The sequence below is a fragment of the Bemisia tabaci genome, chromosome 5, assembly GCF_918797505.1.
Source record: "Bemisia tabaci chromosome 5, PGI_BMITA_v3".
In the NCBI taxonomy this organism is placed as follows: Eukaryota; Metazoa; Arthropoda; class Insecta; order Hemiptera; family Aleyrodidae; genus Bemisia; species Bemisia tabaci.
In genome coordinates, this window is record NC_092797.1 from 1,113,014 (window position 1) to 1,132,062 (window position 19,049).

The 19,049-nt window shown below is 44.7% G+C and overlaps 1 protein-coding gene across 12 annotated transcripts in view; it reads left to right on the top strand.

Moving 5' to 3' along the window:
- The window catches only part of shep (RNA binding motif single stranded interacting protein alan shepard), a 121,693-nt gene that overhangs the window by 15,277 nt on the left and 87,367 nt on the right, over nucleotides 1-19,049 (top strand). The window lies entirely within an intron of this gene.

The window sequence follows — 19,049 nt, forward strand, 5'->3', positions numbered from 1 at the left end:
AAACTCCAACAATGACATGATTAATATCTCTACCCACGTCCACCTTTTTCTACCCAACCCTTGGTTATTACAAATCAGGGTTGCCACAGTCAGGAACACAGGGAAAACTGGAAAATGTCAGGGAATTTGAAAAAGTCAGGGAATATGACTAAAATCTTAGGGAAAATTTGTTTGTCAGCTTCATTTGCTTTCTAGAATGGGTTTGAGATATTGAACAAGAAATTTTGCCCAAAAACTATTTTCAATTATGTCTTCTTAACCATCCGTCACATCTTCAATTGTCAGAGAATTTCACCAAAATGTGTCAGGGAAATGTCAAGGAATTTCATTCTCTAAATTCTGTGGCATCCCTGTATCACAAATCAGGGTTGCCACAGTCAGGGAAAACTGGGAAATGTCAGGGAATTTAAAAAAGTCCGGGAAAACCTGGAAATGTCAGGGAAAATAACGTAAATGTTGGGGAAAATCATCGAGCCACTTTCGTTTGCTTTCTCGAGTGGGTTTGACGTTTCGAACAACTAATTTCGCCTGCAAACTATTTCTGACTACGTCTTTCAACAGCGTGGCATTTACACTAACTGGAGCTGGCTGCTTTTCACGACCTCTCCGAGCTTGATAGCAGGAAATTCAGGAGGCTGCGCTGCGCTGAGGAATGGCCCAACATGGCCGAAACGCGTCTGCAGTTGCCTTCCTGAATGCTCGTAACTAGTGTTGCACCAAACAGCACATCTCTTTGAGGGAAAACCGTGCTCTTATGAGCTTTCTCCCTCGTATTGAGATTCTCAGCTTTATGCTGAGTTTTTATCGCACGTTGGCTAAAAAACGCCAACATAACGTGGCATTTGTTCAATTACCAGGGAAGTTCACCAAAATGTGTCAGGGTAATCAGGGAATCGTCACGGAATTTATTTTTCCGAATCCTATGGCAACCCTGTACAAAAGTAAAGTCCAAGTATCTTTAACTTTTTTCCTCTTTTCCATTACGACCTGGTTTTTCAGATAGACGTCTGGCAACCCTGTTCTTGTTAATAGTTCGCAGACGTTACCAGTGGTGTTGTTTATCGGAGAATTCTCATAATTGCCTTTTCGGAACAATGATAAATTTTCGAATTTTACCCGAGGAGCGGCAACGCGTCTTTGGCTACCCTCATGGGTAGAAATCACTGGGACGGTATTGGTAATTGTTCAATTAAGCGCCACGGCTACTTATCCGTCATACACGGCTAATTGCTCGTTAATATTCATTCCTGCCCGTATTCTGAAGGGTGTTAAGACTCTTACAGGATAAATCCAGACCATCAGGGAAATTCTAATCTAAATATCGCCGAAATTGCTCATTTTTGCGGTTTTGCTGGTTTATTTTGCATTTTTAGCGATTGTCAGCGTATATATATATATATTTTTTTTTTTTTAAATAAAAGGTCCAGGCTGGCTAGCGACCGGGAAAACCGAGAAAGTCAGGGAATGCAACTCGACTGGTAAAAATCAGGGAGAAGTCAGGGAATTTTTCGTGGAAGTAAAAATTGGGTCCGCGACGCGACGCGCCAGCTAATGGCGCTATGACCACACTAATCAAGTGCCCTTACGTTATAGTAAGGTAAATGTCAGGGAATTTCATGAGAAGAAATCGGGGAAATGATAAGTGAAATTTTGCTGGCCACCCTGTAGATGGAAATTTCATTGTAAGATGAAGAAGTTAGTAAATGTTGGAGTGAGGGAAAAGGCAAAAAATGGAGCATTTGCAGGTGTCTGAAATTGGACGAATTTCGTGTTTAAGTGGAAACTACTGGGTAAATTGAACACGAAGGTACCCTTGGTTCATGAATCAAACAATTATTGGAGAAGATATGACAAAATGATCTAATCTGCTAAAATACGAGTGCATAAATGGGAAATGCCGCTAGATGACGTCACTGGGCGGTGCATTTTCTCACTTTTAAATCTATTTTTATACTATTTCCCATTTTAAAAAAAAAAAATTATATAAAATTGTGTGAAGTCAGCGTTTTAAGCACTTTGAGATGAAGCGATAAAAAATGTGCATGTCAGCTCTTCATTGAGGGGGTTGGAAGATGAAGAAAAACAGGGAATGGTGAAGAATGAGGATGCGGAAAGGAAGTGGATGGGCGGGAATCTGTGGGAGTTGCGGAAGTGAGGGCTTGCGGCTGCGGGCTGCGGCGGAATGCGCGCCGCGCGGTGCGTGAGATCGGAGATCGGATCGGTGACCGATGCAGTCGGAGTCGGACACGGATCCGCGTGGCGGTACATGGGCATCGGCATCGGCAATGCCTCCCTCGGCCTTCCACCCCCCGCCCCCTCCCGCCCCCTCTCGCGAGGTTACAATGACCCCGCGCGCGGCGCGGCGCGGCGGCGGCGGCGACGACGCTCGATGCCAGTGAACTCTGGCGTTTTTCGCGAGAGCTTTCATTGAGAGTCGCCCCTCCGCAGTCGCCGCCGCGCCGAGCGCCCCTCGACTCGGGCGCTGCGCCCCGTCACGCCCTTTCGGCGGAGCCTCGCGCGAGGTGCATGGCAGGCGCGGCACCGGCACTGCGGGTATCGACCGCGGCGTCGCCGGGCGCAGCGCCTCCCCCGACGGCGGCGCCGTGGAAGTTGCACACCCCCGCCCCCGCGCCCGGCCCCGGCCTGGGAAGTAGTTCACAGCTGATAGCCGGCCGCGGCCCCGGCGTGACGATCCGAGTGACGTCACGGGCCCATTCCCAACAGCTGTCGGCCGAGGTGGTGGCTCGTGGCGGTGGCCATGTTGCGTGTTTTCCAAGGACGACGTGTAGTCTTCCGCCTTCAGCGTGGCCCGTTGCGTTGGCCTCCTCCCCGCGGAGTTTGTACCTGCCCCCGGGCCCCCGCCCTCCTACCCTGTCGCCTACGCCCGGGTGTCGCCGTGTGTAGCGCCTCCCTCGTTTTTTCGTCGTGGCTCGCCCGCCCCGCCGCCGCCCCGCATCACCTGTCCGAGTGTCCACTCCTCGCCCATCTTGTCCTCTGGCCTTACCTCCCTCTTTTTATTTTACCCGAGTCCGGAGTCCTCTCCTTTCCCCAAGGGAGGAAGAAACCAGGAACAAGGAAGAAGTGGTCGTCAAGAAGGAAGAGGAATATGAAAACACCCTAGCCGGAGGAGAAAGAGGAGAAGGAACAAATTCCTCTTCCTTTCTTTCTTCTTTCTCTTTCCTCTTCTACCTTTTCCTCCTCTTTTCCCCCTATTCTTCATCCTTTTCTACTTCCTCTTCCTCCTCTGCTCTCTCCTCTCCTACTTTTTCCCATCTTGTTCATCTTTTTTCTCTCCTTTTCTCTTTCCTCTTCCTCCTCGTCTACTTCCTCTTCTTGTACTTTTTTCTTTTCCCTCTTTTTTATCCTCTTCCGTTTCTCCTCCTCTTCTCTTACATATTCTCCTTCTTCTTCTTCCTCTTCTTTTTCTTCTCCTCTCTCTCTCCCAATTTGTAATGGGCCCTCATCTGAAATGTAGACTGTTACTTTGCGGTAAGGGTCCACTAACTCTGGTTCGCCCAGTAAATCATATGTCTACATCGGGAATCTAAAAGCCCCTCCGATGTTTATAAAGTGAGGTACACACAGTAGCTCTTGGTCGCTAAATGCCGTTCATGTGTTCGATACAAGTTCCAAGAACCGATTCTATTAGACTAGGGCAAATGCGCTACAACTTTGTCTCGGAATTTTGACCCAGATTTCGTCAGTCGAGAGCAGAAATCCCAAACGGAGTTTGCTGAGAAAGTTTCGGCCAATTTCTCAGAATTTCCCGGGGCTTATTGCCAAGAGGACGACCCATAATAGATGACGGAGAATTCGCTGAGGAACCCTCAACTTTGACTCGCCATAACTTGCTCAAAAATGTCAAAATTGAGTATCTATTTGTATTTGTACCACTTTTGAGCGTGCCATGGTTTCGAATCGATGATAGATAGCTTAAAAACTTGTCACCAAGTTTTTTCTAAGCGTGAGAACCATTTCGAAAAGCGGGAAAACGGGCATGGCGTCCGGTTTGGCGATTTTTGCCCAACCGCACTGGAAAAAAAAGTCGCTTGGATCTAGAGTCCAGTCACTTAACAACATTGACAAGAAAAAATACTTTTGATTCAATCGGACTTTCGCTGGAATCAAAAGGAAATATGCTTAAATCAAGAGGCCTCGTTTTTTGATTCAAGGAAAAATCCGCATGAATCATAAGTATTTTTTCTTGTCAATGTTATTAAGAGTCTGGACTCAAGGAACGAGCTACTTTTTACTTTCTCGCTACCCTAGATTCCAGTGCGATTGATCGCCTGCGGAACCTCATCCAATTCTCCACTCCAACCAAGTCCTCAATTCCCATTTTCTTATATTGTAAGTTTTCATTTACGTTATGTATGACAACACTTACTTAGGGGGGGGGGGGGTCCTATTTTCGTGTCGTTTCATAGCGAAATATTATGAAATGAGACTAGAGAACATTTATATAAACAAGAAATAACCCCAGCACCCTTCTCTTCCTGGGCGCAAGACAAGGGGCGAGTAACTTTTTTCTCTCCGAAACCAACGAAATTTTCTTTTTATCATATTTTTCTCTTCCCTGCAAGAAAAAGAAGGGGCGTGGCTCTCAAACATGATGATTCTTGAATTTTCGGCCGAGTGTTTTTTTTTTACCCTGATTCTACCTGAATTTTCCTAGTGACAAGAAAAAATACGATCGGGTTTTGCGAAATAGGAGCTTAAATTAAACAGTAGGTATTAACAGAAGTCTTCCAAGCCAGCAAATCTTTTTTTTTTTTTTTTTTTTTTTTTTTTTTTTTAAGGAGACTTTAAAATGGTTGACCCCACGCATCATCGACCGATTTGAACTTTCTTTTGAATCCCCCCCCCCCCCCCCACCATCACCACCCCAACTGCAGTGTTCCAGCAACGATTCTGCATCTTCTGTCTGAGACGCTCCATCCCCCCTATTTTGTAATTCAATTAACTGGTGTCCGGAATCAGGAGCCATGGCAAAAATCATGAGGAAATAACGAATGTAATGGATAGTAATTATGAATTGTGGTAATGAGATGGGAATTTGGAGTTTTCGAAAGTGCTCGGGTCTCATCCTTTTAATTGAGCACTGAAGAGTAAATAAAGGATGCGGCTGTGGCAGGCAGCTCAGCGTTACTAATCATGCCAGTCGTTCCATGCAGCCAGTTCAACGTGCTTTTTGTGAGTACGGCTATGGAGTGCTCTGAATCGTCCAAGACTCCGTACTCGGAGAGCCAGTTTACAGCTTTTCCATCGCCCTCGTCCCGGGCCCAGTGGAGATCTTGCAAAGTCGCGCCGGCTTTTACCGACCCAGCCGCATAGGAATTTTGCTAGGAATACCGCCGTCTGAGCCTTTAGACGTTGCCGAATTTCCATTTCCAAAACTTGGTAAACTTATAAATATTTTTACTCCAACGGATAATGTTGTTTGCAATTTCACCTAAATGTCCTGAATATTTCAAGGAAAAATATTCATAACTCTCCTTAAAAATAAACATTTTACTGAGGAAAATTTGGCAACTCTCGAATGTTCGTACGGCGTTCTTCCTTAGCACTGCAGAATCCGACGAGACACCATACTATCCAGCCACAGTCAGGGAAAACCGGGAAATGTCAGGGAATTTTCCAAAGTCACGGAAAACCGAGAAAATGACGGAAACGTCAGGGAAAATTTGTTTAATCACCTTCATTTGCTTTCCAGAATGGGCTTGAGGTTTCGGACAACAAATTTTGCCTGAAAACTATTTTCAGTTATGGCTTCTTAACCATTCGTCAGATCTTCAATCGTCAGGGAACTTCACCAAAATGTGTCCTAAGGAAATCAGGGAAATGTCAGGGAATTTCATTTTCTAAATTCCGTGGCGACCCCATATCCAACCAGGGTTGCCGCAGTCAGAGAAAACCGGGAAATGTCTGGGAAAATAACTAAAATGTCAGGGAAAAATCGTCAAGTCATCTTTATTTGCTTTCTCGAGTGGGTTTGGCGTTTCGGACCGTTAATTTTGCCTAGAAACTGGTTCCAACTACAGCGAAAGCTCGCTAAGTCGAATTGTGTAGGGACCGACAAATAATTCGACTCAAGCGGCCATTCTTCTTAACCAATTCTCCACTTAACTCAGGGACGTGTCTAGGAACCGAAAACAAATTCGACTAAATCATCTTTCCGTCTTAATCGTAGTCAGACCTAGCGAGCTTTTACTGTACGTCTTTTTAACAATCTGGCATTTGTTCAATTGTCAGGGAATTCCACCAAAATGTGTCTGGAAAATCTGGGAATTTAATTTTCCAAATTCCGCATCCGTAGAAGCTTTCATTGACAAGATGATACAAACATCAGGAACGCTCTTTTAAAAAACTGAATGTGCGTCATAAAATTAGCTGAAAATGGAAAAAAAAATTGATGTTTACATCAGAGATTTACGTGGTTTGTTCACAAGAAAATCACCTACAAAAGAAATTAGCTCCTAAAAATCAAGGAATGAGCATGGCCAAGACTGCCGTGCTAAGGAAGAACGCCGTATGAACATCGGGGGTTGCCTAATTTCCCTCGATAAAACATGTATTTTTGACGAAATTTATGCATACTTAATTTTCAAATATTTTAGATTAAATTGCGAACAAAATAGTCTAAAAAATTGGAAGAAAAATATTTACAATTTCCCTCCAATAAATGCGTATTTTATCAGAGGAAATTTGGCAACTCTCGAATGTTCATACGGCGTTATTCCTTAGCACGGCAGTAGAGTAAACAAGCAGCGAAGTATCGGACACGTTTTGGAAGATCCTGGACGACAAAATTTTACTTCGACCAGTGTTGGAAGTAATGGTCTCGCACGATAACCAGCTCCTAAGGCACGGTATGCTTTGGCATGGCCCCCGGTTTTCAAAAGCCAAACGCATTCCAATCGTAAACGGCGTCATTTTCACCCATCAGAATGCGACTTGACATCACGTCGAAGCGATCAGTTGACGATACTCCGCAATACCGAAGGAAACCCGACAGTCGACGTCGAGAAATCTCATTTTTGGCCGCGCCAACTCACGAAAAAACTACGTAAACCAGTCGTATAAACCCCTTAAAAATCATCGAGTTCGGTCCCTGATCGTGACGAGAGTCGATTCGGTCGGCCAAGGAAGAACGCCGTATAAGCCTGAAGGCGTTTTCAAATTTCCTGTAGAACTCTCGAATTTTCGGGAATATTTATTAACTTTTGTCTTTCAGTTTTTTTTCGAAGAATTTTGATCTAAGGTGTCTGAAAAGTTCAAGGACAAATATGCATAACTTTCTTCAGAAATTAATATTTTATGAGAGGCAATTTGGCAATATTGGAATGCTCATGCGGTGTTTTCTCTGAGCACGGCCAGGGCCGGATTTACATTTTTAGCGCCCTAGGCTAAACTTAGGGTGGCGCCCCTAAAAGTAGGCGCTCTCGTGGGGGGCGGGGGGTGGTCCCCCAGACGCCCCTCCCCTCCAGATCAGAAGAAGGATGTTAGGAGTCCGGAAAATGTTCAAATTCACCTTTAAAAAAACACCTTTGTCAACCACAATCTGTAGAATCTGTGTCCCAAAATACCATAGACTTACGGCCGGCTGTAAGATTTCCAATAGCTTCTATAGCCGGCTACACAATTTCTTATAGCCTTTTATAGCCGATGGCGATTAAGCAACTAACAGCCAGGCGATAAAGTGTATGCTAAACGTCACCAATTACGGATGCTAGGACTTAGTGAGTTTTTGGACCACTGCTTTCTTTTTGGGCCGTAGTGTCCTGATTTATTTTGCGAGGAAAGCTCCGTACTTAATTTGATGCGATGCCTGCCATTCCTAATATACGAGGGGCGTTCAATAAGTAAGTATCCCCCCTCTCTAAAATCCATTAGAATGAACCAATTTTAAAAAACTTGGGCTCAAAATCTTCCTTAGGATATTTTGAGTTCAACAAAACAAACCGCAACAAAATCGGACCATGTCCGGCCGAACGCGAGCCGTTTGAACGCGCCGAGGTGCTCGACGCTCTCCGCCGAATCCGCGAGGATTTGAAGTCCGCTACAGGAGAAGAGCTTCTCTGCCAAAGCCTCAGTCGTTCATCACTGACGAAAAATCAAAGAAATTTTTGTAGAATAAGGGGCTTACCTCACTTCTCCACATAACCAGCTCGATCCAAGCAAGTCTGATACTGAGACTAAGAGAACAGCTTTTGGATGCCTCGCGCGTGGAAGTCTTTCAGCTGACCGGGGATGAAAGAGTGGACGGCTTGTTTGATCTCTTCCCTGATTCAACATTAACTCCTCCAAGTTCAGATTTCAGGAACGGGAATAAATGGTGGTCTGGTTTGCCATTTATTATCGTATCTGAAATCTGAACTCGGAGGAGTTAATGTTGAATCAGGGAAGAGGTCAAACAAGCCGTCCACTCTTTCATCCCCGGTCAGCTGAAAGACTTCCACGCGCGAGGCATCCAAAAGCTGTTCTCTTAGTCTCAGTATCAGACTTGCTTGGATCGAGCTGGTTATGTGGAGAAGTGAGGTAAGCCCCTTATTCTACAAAAATTTCTTTGATTTTTCGTCAGTGATGAACGACTGAGGCTTTGGCAGAGAAGCTCTTCTCCTGTAGCGAACTTCAAATCCTCGCGGATTCGGCGGGAGCGTCGAGCACCTCGGCGCGTTCAAACGGCTCGCGTTCGGCTGGACATGGTCCGATTTTGTTGCGGTTTGTTTTGTTGAACTCAAAATATCCTAAGGAAGATTTTGAGCCCAAGTTTTTTTAAAATTGGTTCATTCTAATGGATTTTAGAGAGGGGGGATACTTACTTATTGAACGCCCCTCGTATTAGAGCGCCTTCAGTTTCGTATAATACTGTGCAATACCTCTGGTGTGAAATAGTTGCTTCAAGCGCCGTGGCACGCTGCGGTGCGGCAGGCGGGCAGCGCGAAACGCGCATTGGCGCCTACAAACCTAACAGGGATACTTCACGCGTTGCGCAATGCGTGAAGTATGCCTGTTAGGTTTGTAGGCGCCAGTGCGTCGCCGCTCCGCTTTGTGTTAGGCTCTAATATTTAATCTGGCGGAGTCAGCGTTATTCAACTCATAATTTTGCTATGTTTGCACATCCTGTATGGATTAATCTCGTTTAAATTGATGAAAAAAAATATGTATTAAAGGAAAATATAACGTGTGTTTTGTAAATATTAAGATGGTTCCGTATCAAACTTAATGATTTGCAAAGCACACAAATTTCTACACAATTTCTTATAGCCTTTTATAATCAATGGCAAAAAAACAACAGCCAGGCGATACAGTGTAAAGCCCGGCTATAGGAACTATAGCCCGCCTGTATAATTTTTTATCGCTTCGTATAGCCCGGCCGTATGATTTTCTCCGCATTCTACAGCCAGCTATATGATTTTCTGTAGCCTTCTTTAGCCGGCTATAAGAATTCCTATGGTATTTTGAAACGCAGCTATTATCTCCAATTTTTACCAGGGTTTTGAATAAATTCTCAAAAATTTTGCGCCCCTCAAAATGTTGCGCCCTAGGCTATTATTATTACTCTATATAAAGCTGCTGTTCCCACTCACTATGCCCCCCCTAGATAAAAATTGGCCGAAGCGATTTCCTTTAAAATTGGTACACGCTCAGCTATTGTAATGAGGAGTTGATTAAAATTATTCCCACTCAAATCCGCTGCTTAGGACGCCCGCAAGAGCGAAAAGTTGTTTCTCCATATAGTATTACATTGGAGATACGCGGTTGTTTACGCGCATCGCGCCGAACAGGTTCAATCCTGTTGCGTGACGTCACTGCCTTATAGACGAAATATAAGGTTTTAGGCGGTATTTTTCAACGGATTTTTGAGGAAATTGGTAAGCGGGGGTATTTTTCAACGGGGATCTCGAATTTTTGGTCGGATTTTCAAAATCTCAAAATCCAAGATGGCGGCCGTGGCCTATAATGCTAAGTCGGCTCCTGTTCGATCGATTTTCGTGAAACTCGGTATCCGGGGTACTTTTCGACGGGAAACTCGAATTTTTGGTCAGATTTTCAAAATTTCAAAATCCAAGATGGCGGCCGTGGCCTAAAATGCTAAGTCGGCTCCTGTTCGATCGATTTTCGTGAAACTCGGTATCCGGGGGTATTTTCGACGGGAAACTCGAATGTTTGGTCAGATTTTCAAAATTCAAAAATTCAAGATGGCGGCCGTGGTCTAAAATGCTACATCGCTTCCTGATATCGATCGATTTTTGTGAAACTCGGTATTAGGAGGTGTATTTCGACGGGAAATTAGAATTTTAGGTCCGATTTTCAAAATTCAAAAATCAAAAATGGCGATCGTGGTCTAAGTTGTTATCTTGGCTTCCGATCCATCGATTTTTGTGAAATTCGGTATTAGGAGGTGTATTTTGACGGAAAACTCGCATTTTTGGTCAGATTTTCAACATTTCCAAATCCAAGATGGCGGCCCCGCACGAAAACGCGGTCCGGACTCCTAGAACATCAATTTCTGTAAAACTTGGTGAAAAAGAAGATTAAGACATAGATGTTGTCTCCTCATCAATGTTAAAAACTGTGCGGGGCGGTGGCGGCTCGCGGAGCGAGTCGCAAGTTCGTCGCGAAGCGTAGAACTGGGGTCCAGGGGCACTCCCCGGCTAGACGTGTCAGCTCGCAAAGCGAGCTAATCACGACTAGTCTATACTATAAGCTCCAAGACCTCCTAATTTTGCGAAACTGGTAACGCTTAGTTCCAGCGTTCTACCGGGCCGATTTTCATGATTTTTGCGGCTATCGACGGGCAATTGCCTCTAGATAAGCCAACTCTTTTCAGATTTTCAAAATATGGCCCAGGTTTTTTTATATTACGTGGTAAAGTTGCGAATTCTCCCATTTAAACAATGTAAATTTATACTTTTTGTCATAGTTCGTTTGAGCGTTCTACCGGGCCGATTTCCATGATTTTTGCGTAAATCGACAGGTAATTGGCCCTAGATGAGCCCGCTGTAATCAGATTTTGGAAAAAGGATCCAGGTTTTTTTAAAATCACGTTATAAAAGTCAGTGAGTTTACAGAATGCTCCGGTACTGCTACCGCTATGCGCGGGAGGATGCGCAGTGGTCAAGGAGGTTGCGCAGTAGCTGTGTAGCCTGCGCATCAGCTCTACACTTATCTACACAGGATTCGTATCTGGAACCTCACGATGAGCGGTGGCCGAGTCGTCTAAGACGTCGAGTGCGTCCACATTGATCTCGGTGTGGGTTCGATCCCCGACTCATGGGTTCATAGTTAATGTCTGCCTATCGTTGCTAACCGTTTTATTGCAATATTTCATCAAGCAGTCATTCCAAAACGCGTCCTTTTAATTTTAAAGTAATTTTAAGTAAAGTTTAAAATTAAAGTATACATCATATTGTAATTTTTTAGGGGAAAAATAAAACTAACACTATAGGGGTAAAAATAGGGCCGCGAAGCGGCCCATTGATGGCGCGGAGCGCCTTCAGGGGGTTGGGCCGCGTAGCGGCCAGGGGGCGTAGCCCCCTAGTAGCCTATGTAGCCTATTGGTAAATCCGGCCCTGAGCACGGCAGTATTATCCTGTCGCATTTAGCCAGAATCCCAATGCGCCCAAATGGACGCGGATTATATACCCACGCATTCGAAAGAAAAGTTACGAATTGCTGAAACGTAATGATTTTGAAAAACTTTCTTTTGATATTATAAGTCAATAAAAAAAGAAAAGAAGAAGAAAACAAAAATCCACCTCTACTCACAAAATTTTAGGTTTGGTAGGATTTTTTCCTTCAATTTTTTCCTTCACCTTCTGGAACAGGTTTTTTTTCCAATCCACAGAATTGTAACTTTGTCTTCGATGACGAATTTAATGTTCTTCAAGACGAGGAAAGCTCTTCAAGTAAAGGAAATGTTACTTTAAATCAAAAGCATGCCTGTAAGGCCAAAATAATTATATTTAAGTCGAAGACAGTCATTTTTCTTGAAGAGAAATGAATGTTCTCTTACTTACACAATTTTTTTTTCTTCCTCTTTTCTCTCGGCGAAATTTTCTCTTGAAATTGAATCAGCCGGCCGCCGTGGCCTAACGACGAAGTTCTCGCCCGTCACCACCGCGCCTCGAGGGGGGGGGGGGGGGGGGGGAAGGGGCGCAAGAACAGCGAGTAAACTTCTGCGAAAAGAGTAAAAGGTACAAGTTCCTGAGATTTTCAAACCCATTCGGCCAAACTTCCATAAACGCCCGGGAATGGAGAAATATCGGGAAAATGAGCAATATCTGGATATCCATGCGGCTAGGCCACTCGACTCGCTACTCTGCAGACGGATCTCATGGGGGACGATGGCCCTGCCCCCTCCCTCCCCCCCCCCATTGAATTTGATAATAGGAGGAGAAGAGAGGAGAGAGGAGAGCCGAAGACACAAAAAGTGACAGCAAGAGAGCCAGCGCACAGTGCTGCCGTGCGAAGGAAAAACGCCTTATGAACCCTTATACGTTGTCAAGTTTCCTATGATAAAACACGAATTCTCTGGCAAACTTACGAATACTTTCCTTCCGATTTTTCAGATAATTTTGTTCGGAATTATACCTAAATTTCCTGAAAATTTAAAGGAAAAATATTCATAACTTTCCTCAAACATAAACATTTTATCGGAGGAAAGGCAACTCTCAAATGTTCATTCGGCGTTCTTCCTTAGCACGGGAGAGTGGATTGAGTCAGTTGGTGAGGTCGGACATGAAATTTTTGACCAAGGCTGCAAATCTTGATGTTCATTTCCTCACATTTAAATTTCCAGGGGTGCTGTTTGACGAAAATTTCACGAAGAAACCAATGGCACCACTTTCAGAATCTCAAAGTTTTGTATAAACGGAGTTTTAAGCGTTTAAAGTTTCCAAATTTTGTCCGACCTCTCCCGTTGACTCGATCCACTGTGCGCCGGGTGGTGGAAAACTATCGAGTTTCGCGGCTCAAGCAACGATCAAAAACCCCCTCCTTTTGTTGCCATTTTGTTCATGTTCGGCTCCTCCTTTCCCGGACCAATATTGTAAGATCACTATAGCTAAAATTGGACCGCGTCGAGCAGAAAAGAACCAAGCCACATCAGCTATTGCCAAATTTAATCGGGCAATTTAATTTTTTAAATGCAAACGATTGTGCGGGATTGTGTGCATCTGCATAGCTTGAGTCAAATTCCTTTAAACATTCCAAAAAAAATCCGCACAAACGTTCTCTCGTAAAAAGTTGAATTTTTAAATTTGGCAATAGCTGATGTGGCTTGGCTCCATTCTGCTAAACGCGGTCCAAAAGGGAAATATCGATACCACGCCACCGTTTTAAAAGTTGGTGCACGGGAAAATTTTTTCGTTGTCAAATATACCTGCGTATTAGTTCAGTGCTCAATATGACGCGAGTGGACGCGAGTTTGTTTGTGAGCAGCGGAGCGCCCTTTCAACTCAAAACAAGGCGAAGAGTAATGGAAAAATACACGAAGTCGGGTTGGAACCGAAGATGCAACTGTTTTAACTCCGCGGTGGGCCAGGTTGCATACGCTAGATTTTGCGGGCGAAACAGGTCTGCGCACGGCCTGCGCGGCCCTACGCGCGCTCACGATGTACATACATATAATTCTGCCGTGCTAGTAAGGATGAACGCCGTATGAACCTTCGAAAGTTGCCAAACTTCCCCTAATAAAATACGTATTTTTGAGAATATTCGTGCATATTTTTCCTTGACCTTTTCGAATATTTTAGCTTAAATTGCGTACAAAATTGTCTGAAAATTTTGGAAAATAATGTTGGCAGTTCTCTCAGTAAATTAAGTTTTTATCGAAAGAAACTTGACAATGTCTGGAGGCGTATGGCGTTTAGCACTGCATGCAGTATAATAGGGTACAGCCGGAATTAGTGGTTTCCAGGAGCGGTAGCAACCCGGCCCACGCCCCCCGCCCCCCGAGTCCAAATACTTGCGTCTTGTATTTGTATCCGAATCCAACTTGGTTTATCCTATTCCATTATTTTAAGCTAAGTCCATAATTCAAATGCCCAGTCCGGCTTTCGGAAGCATCTCAGTTTGTTCAAATCGCCTTACAAATCCGTTCAATACTACAGGAGCCTCCTAATAGTTGACCGAAACATACGTCACCTTCAAGGAAAACACTAATTGCACCCGCATCCTATCGCCAAAGTCGTCGGCACATCTCAGATTTCCCCCGCAAAATCTAGCGTATGCAACCCGGCCCACTGCGGAGTTAAAATAGCTGCCTCTTGGGTCGAATCAACCTTGGAATATTTTCCCATTCTTTTACGCTCGGCGCACTTTTCAAATGCCGAGCTTATTTTTGGAAATGCAGCACAGCTGGGTTGCGTCGCGCGTCCGAGAAGGTCAAGGAAAACCTGAAAAATTCAGGGAATTTTAAAACATCTGGAAAGTCAGGGCATTTTCCCGGAGAGCAGAGAAGTTTTCCAATTGTTGAGGAGGCCGCACTTGGGTGTACTTGTAATCCAATCCAATAACAGGGTGTCTACCGGTCCCCAAAAGTCCCCAATGTCCCCGATTATCCCCGATTTTAGAAGGGTGTCCCCGATATCCCCGGAAGTCCCCGATTTTCTTGTTCAGGCCCCCAGAAAATGACAAAAATTGTCCTTAACACCGGCATTTTCAAATTTTTCCGCCAGCCGCGACGGCGCGGTGTAACCAGGAATAAAAAAAACTAAAGTGTTGCTTGGTTTTTCGTGTGTTTTCATCGGTTCAATATGACTTGTTAAATTAGTCGTATAAAATACGCCTTTCAACGCTTTAACCAGCTCCCTTTCTCTTACTATTTCGGGAAAAAACGTCCGAGATTTTCTTGAAAAAATTCCCCTAAAAGTCCCCGAAAGTCCCCAATTTTGGTTTTTCATATCTGGTAGACACCTTGAACAATAACCAAGTATGCACTATTAAAATTTCCAAGATTCGCTGGAACAAGACATCATTCCTCTTGTATGAATGCTGCAGTGTAAGGTCGACTTTTCCAAAAGTAGTCAAGCAGTTCCTTGATTTTTTATAAATAAAGGTAGGGAATTTTGAAAAAATTAGCAGAGAAATTTTCTAGAACTTTCTTTAGAAAATTCAAGGAAAAGCCAGAGAATCATGATATCTCAATTCATTTACCACCCTGTATATTCATTACTTTTCTTGAAAATAAATATTCTATCGTTGGGAAATCCGACGATCCTGGAATGCCCATAGGACGTTGTTGCTTAGTTGGTATGACAGCGCTCCTGTGGCAGGGAGCAGGATTACTGCAGTCAGGAAATACGGCGAATTGGCAGGGTATTTTAAAAAGTCCCGGAAAACCTGGAAATGTAAGGGAGAATGACGAAAGTGTCACTGAAAAAGTATCAAGTCGCTACTATACGATTCCAGAATGCGTAACTACAAATTTTGCCGGAAAATGTTTCAAATTTAATTTGAATCACGTACCTAGCATACCTCAACTGTGAAAGAATTTCACGAAAATGTGTCGGAGAAATGAGGGAAATATGAGAGAGTTTCATCCCGTGAATTCTACGGGAACCCCGCGGGATGGAGTGTCTACGGACTGGTGATAGGGCGTTTGTTTTTTCGCCTTTATCAGGCTAGGCGACTCGGGGGCGAGGATATCACTGGATGGTGGCATATGGCCGAGGAGACGCCGGCAGCATCCCCCCTCCTCCCCCCCCCCCCGAGTGGGGAACGGGGGGCGTCGAAAGCTTGTCAGTGTCATAGGAGTGCCAATTCTCCAGAGCCCTGTCCTCTTATCTCCAGACTCTATCGCACTTCCTAGCCGTTATCAATGCGTCCTTGCGTTGCGCCTTGCGTTGTTGCACTGGATTCCTCGCCTCCGCTCACATCACACTCCCAGTCGAATCGGCCCAGGCCCCAACCAGCCTGATCCTTGGAGAAATGGAAACAGGAGTTTTTTTGCGAGGGACGCCTGCTCGAGAGGACTCCCACTGTGGATCATCCCAATGCTCATACTCTAATGCCCTCAAAATTAACCACTTTAGGGTTCCAACCTCTGAATGACATTCTGGTAAACAAGAGCATCTTAGTTCAGCAGCACACTTTTTTCATCCTCAGATATCTAGAAATGGACGTATTCATGCTCAATGCAACTAAGTGCAAGTGGGAAGATGGAGTGTGCTCGTTAGTGCTCGGGCCATAACAATGAATGGGGCTTTCAAATCGCCAGTGACGTCAGCGGCAACGTACGAGGAGCCACGACGCGACGACGGGGAGATCGGTGCCGGGACTTTAAAACTCATGAGCCTTGTCCTCTAGGCTCTTGTGTCATGCCTACGGCTCACGAGATAGCGGTCAGTTCCTTTTGATTTAATTGAAAATCCCGCTTTTCCATTTTCTCGAAAGGAACTATATCCACTGACCACATTGTTTCCTATCCAGCTTCTACGAGGACACCCCATCTTCTCACTTGCGCATAGTTCCTTCTCGTATAAATACGTCCAAATAACCCATAGCTTCGGTCGATTTAATGAACACAAAACTGAGTCGACTAACCAAGTCCTTCGGTTCATCGGACCGAAGAAAAAGAGACTTGAGGTAACCATAAACACGGAAATTTTTAAGCGCGAAATGTTTAATCCAAGGACTTTTTTCACGCTGATAATGCAGTGTGCTAACCACTTGTGGGTTGCAACCTCTGAATGACTTTGAGAGAAATAAGAAACAAGAGCACCTTAGTTGAGCAGGACACTTAAAACTTATGGCTTCGGTCGGTTTAATCAACCCAAAATTCAGTCGACTAACCTGACTAACCAAGTCTTTTCGGTTCCGAAGTAACTCGAAGTAACCATGAGCACGGACATTTTTAAGGGCGAAATTTTTAATCCAATGACTTTTTTCACCCCGTTGCGAGATCCCCTCCAAGCTGATGATGAGCGTTTTCTTTGGTAGTCGTTGGACTATCTCGCCTATACCTGACACGCGCGTCGGGTCGCGTCGTTACCTAGTTTTGTTGATTGTTTAACATTTTTTCCCAGGTATTTGCTTCGCAGCTCACATTTTTGACATAACACCGTGTGGATTTAGGCTTTCGATTCGACGATCAAGATTCTTAGTCCGGAATAATTTGTACCTTCGATGAAAAGACATCTCCCTCTTCTTTCCTTCGTTTTCGTTCTCTCTGATCAGTCCTAAAGTCCTGGTTCTGCGACAGGCTCGTACTTATACTCATTTCTTTAACAGCTCCTTTACTTATCAGGAAGGCTGTCAGGAAATTCTTAACATAGTATCACACAAAGGACAATTTTTGCGAATCTCGTTTTAAATTCAGCAGTGAAACTCTGGAAATGGATCCTTATGAGGGATCACAATAATTTCCCACCGCAAAACTTACAAAATTCCAAAGAAAACTTCTATGGTTTTGACAAACTTTAAGGTATTTGCGAACCTACCCGAAAATTTACGCAACTCCCAATATATTTTATACAGGGATGATATGATACTGTCCCGGAAAACCAGGAAAACCGGGAAGTGCAAGGGAATTTTAAAAAGTCAGGGAAAGTGACGAAAATGTCAAGAAAAAATTGTTAGGTCATCTTTACTAAAATGTATAAGGGAAATGCGAGGGAATTAAATTTTCTAAATTCTGTGGCAACCCTGTTTTAAATTTATTTTGTACTTTTTGTGGCGTCCAATGATGGTAATCCCTTGCAAGGATCCATTTCCAGAATTTCACAAGGAATTCCACTCGCGGTTTGCAGAATCGGACGTATTTATGCTAAAAGGAGCTATGTGCATAGGGTTTGCGTGTAACATAGTTCCTTTTAGCATAAATACGTCAAATTGTGTTTTTAATGATTCTATGTCAAAGATCTCCTGGAGGCCTCCTCCATCTTAGCGTTTACCACATGGGACCTCCTGAAGGCAGGAGCTGTTTAAGGACAGGGTTGCCACAGTCAAGGAAAACCGGGAAATGTCAGGGAAAATGACGAAAATGTCAGGAAAAATTTGTTATATCACCTTCATTTGCTTTCTAGAATGGGTGTGAGATTTTGAATAAAAAATCTTGCGTGAAAACTATTTTCAATCATGCCCTCTTACTATCCGTCACATTCTAGGTGGCGGTAGCCACCCGGCCCAATCCTAAAAAACTTCCCCTAAAAAATGACGAGACCAAATGAAAAAAAATCTTCAATTGTCAGGGAATTTCATTCTCTAAATTCTGTGGCACTCCTATAAGGAACGACTATGAATCCTGTCGTGCTAAGGAAGAACGCCGTATGAACCTTCAGACGTTGCCAAGTTTGCTTCGATTAAATACGAATTTACTGGGAAAGTTGCTGATATTTTTCTTCTAATTTTCCAGGCAATTTTATCCGCACTTTCATCTACAAGATATGAAAATCTCAAGGAAAAAAATGCATAACTCTCCTCCCAAATACGTGTTTTATCCGAGGAAACTTGGCAACTCTGGAATGTTCATACGGCGTTCTTCCTTAGCACGACAGAATACGACCCTACGAGTACCGGCCCCCAGTCCAGTGGCCCATGGAGGGAGGGGGGGGGGGGGGGTGTCCCGTTGCATGGCGTTATTCTTGAATGAGCCGTATGGATTGAAACTACAATTGCAGCAAAACTGGGGAAAAATCGATTCCTCGGCAGTTGGGACGTGGACAGCTCAGTGGGCTCGGGAAGGGTGTGCGGCGGGTTGCCGACGGCGGCGGCGCAGCGAGGGGCGGAGCGGGGCGGGCGGAGGGGGGTGGGGGGGCAGGGGCGTCGCGGCGCGCGGGGCTGGGCGCTGTCGACGACGACGACGACGGCGACGCCGCGGCAGGAGGAGCGCTGAGGTCGGCGGAGCGCCGTGGAAACTCCCGAGTTGAGTCGTGGCAAGTCCCGTCCGAGCACCGAGTTTGCTGAACCGTTATCCGCTCCGCTCCGCAAGCCAACGGTGACCAGTCAGTAATCTCCGTAGCATGAGCTAGCCCCCGATCCCAGAGCCACCTCCCTGCCCGACTTGTTGTTAATTTTTCTCGCAGAGTCTATTTTTCTACCCT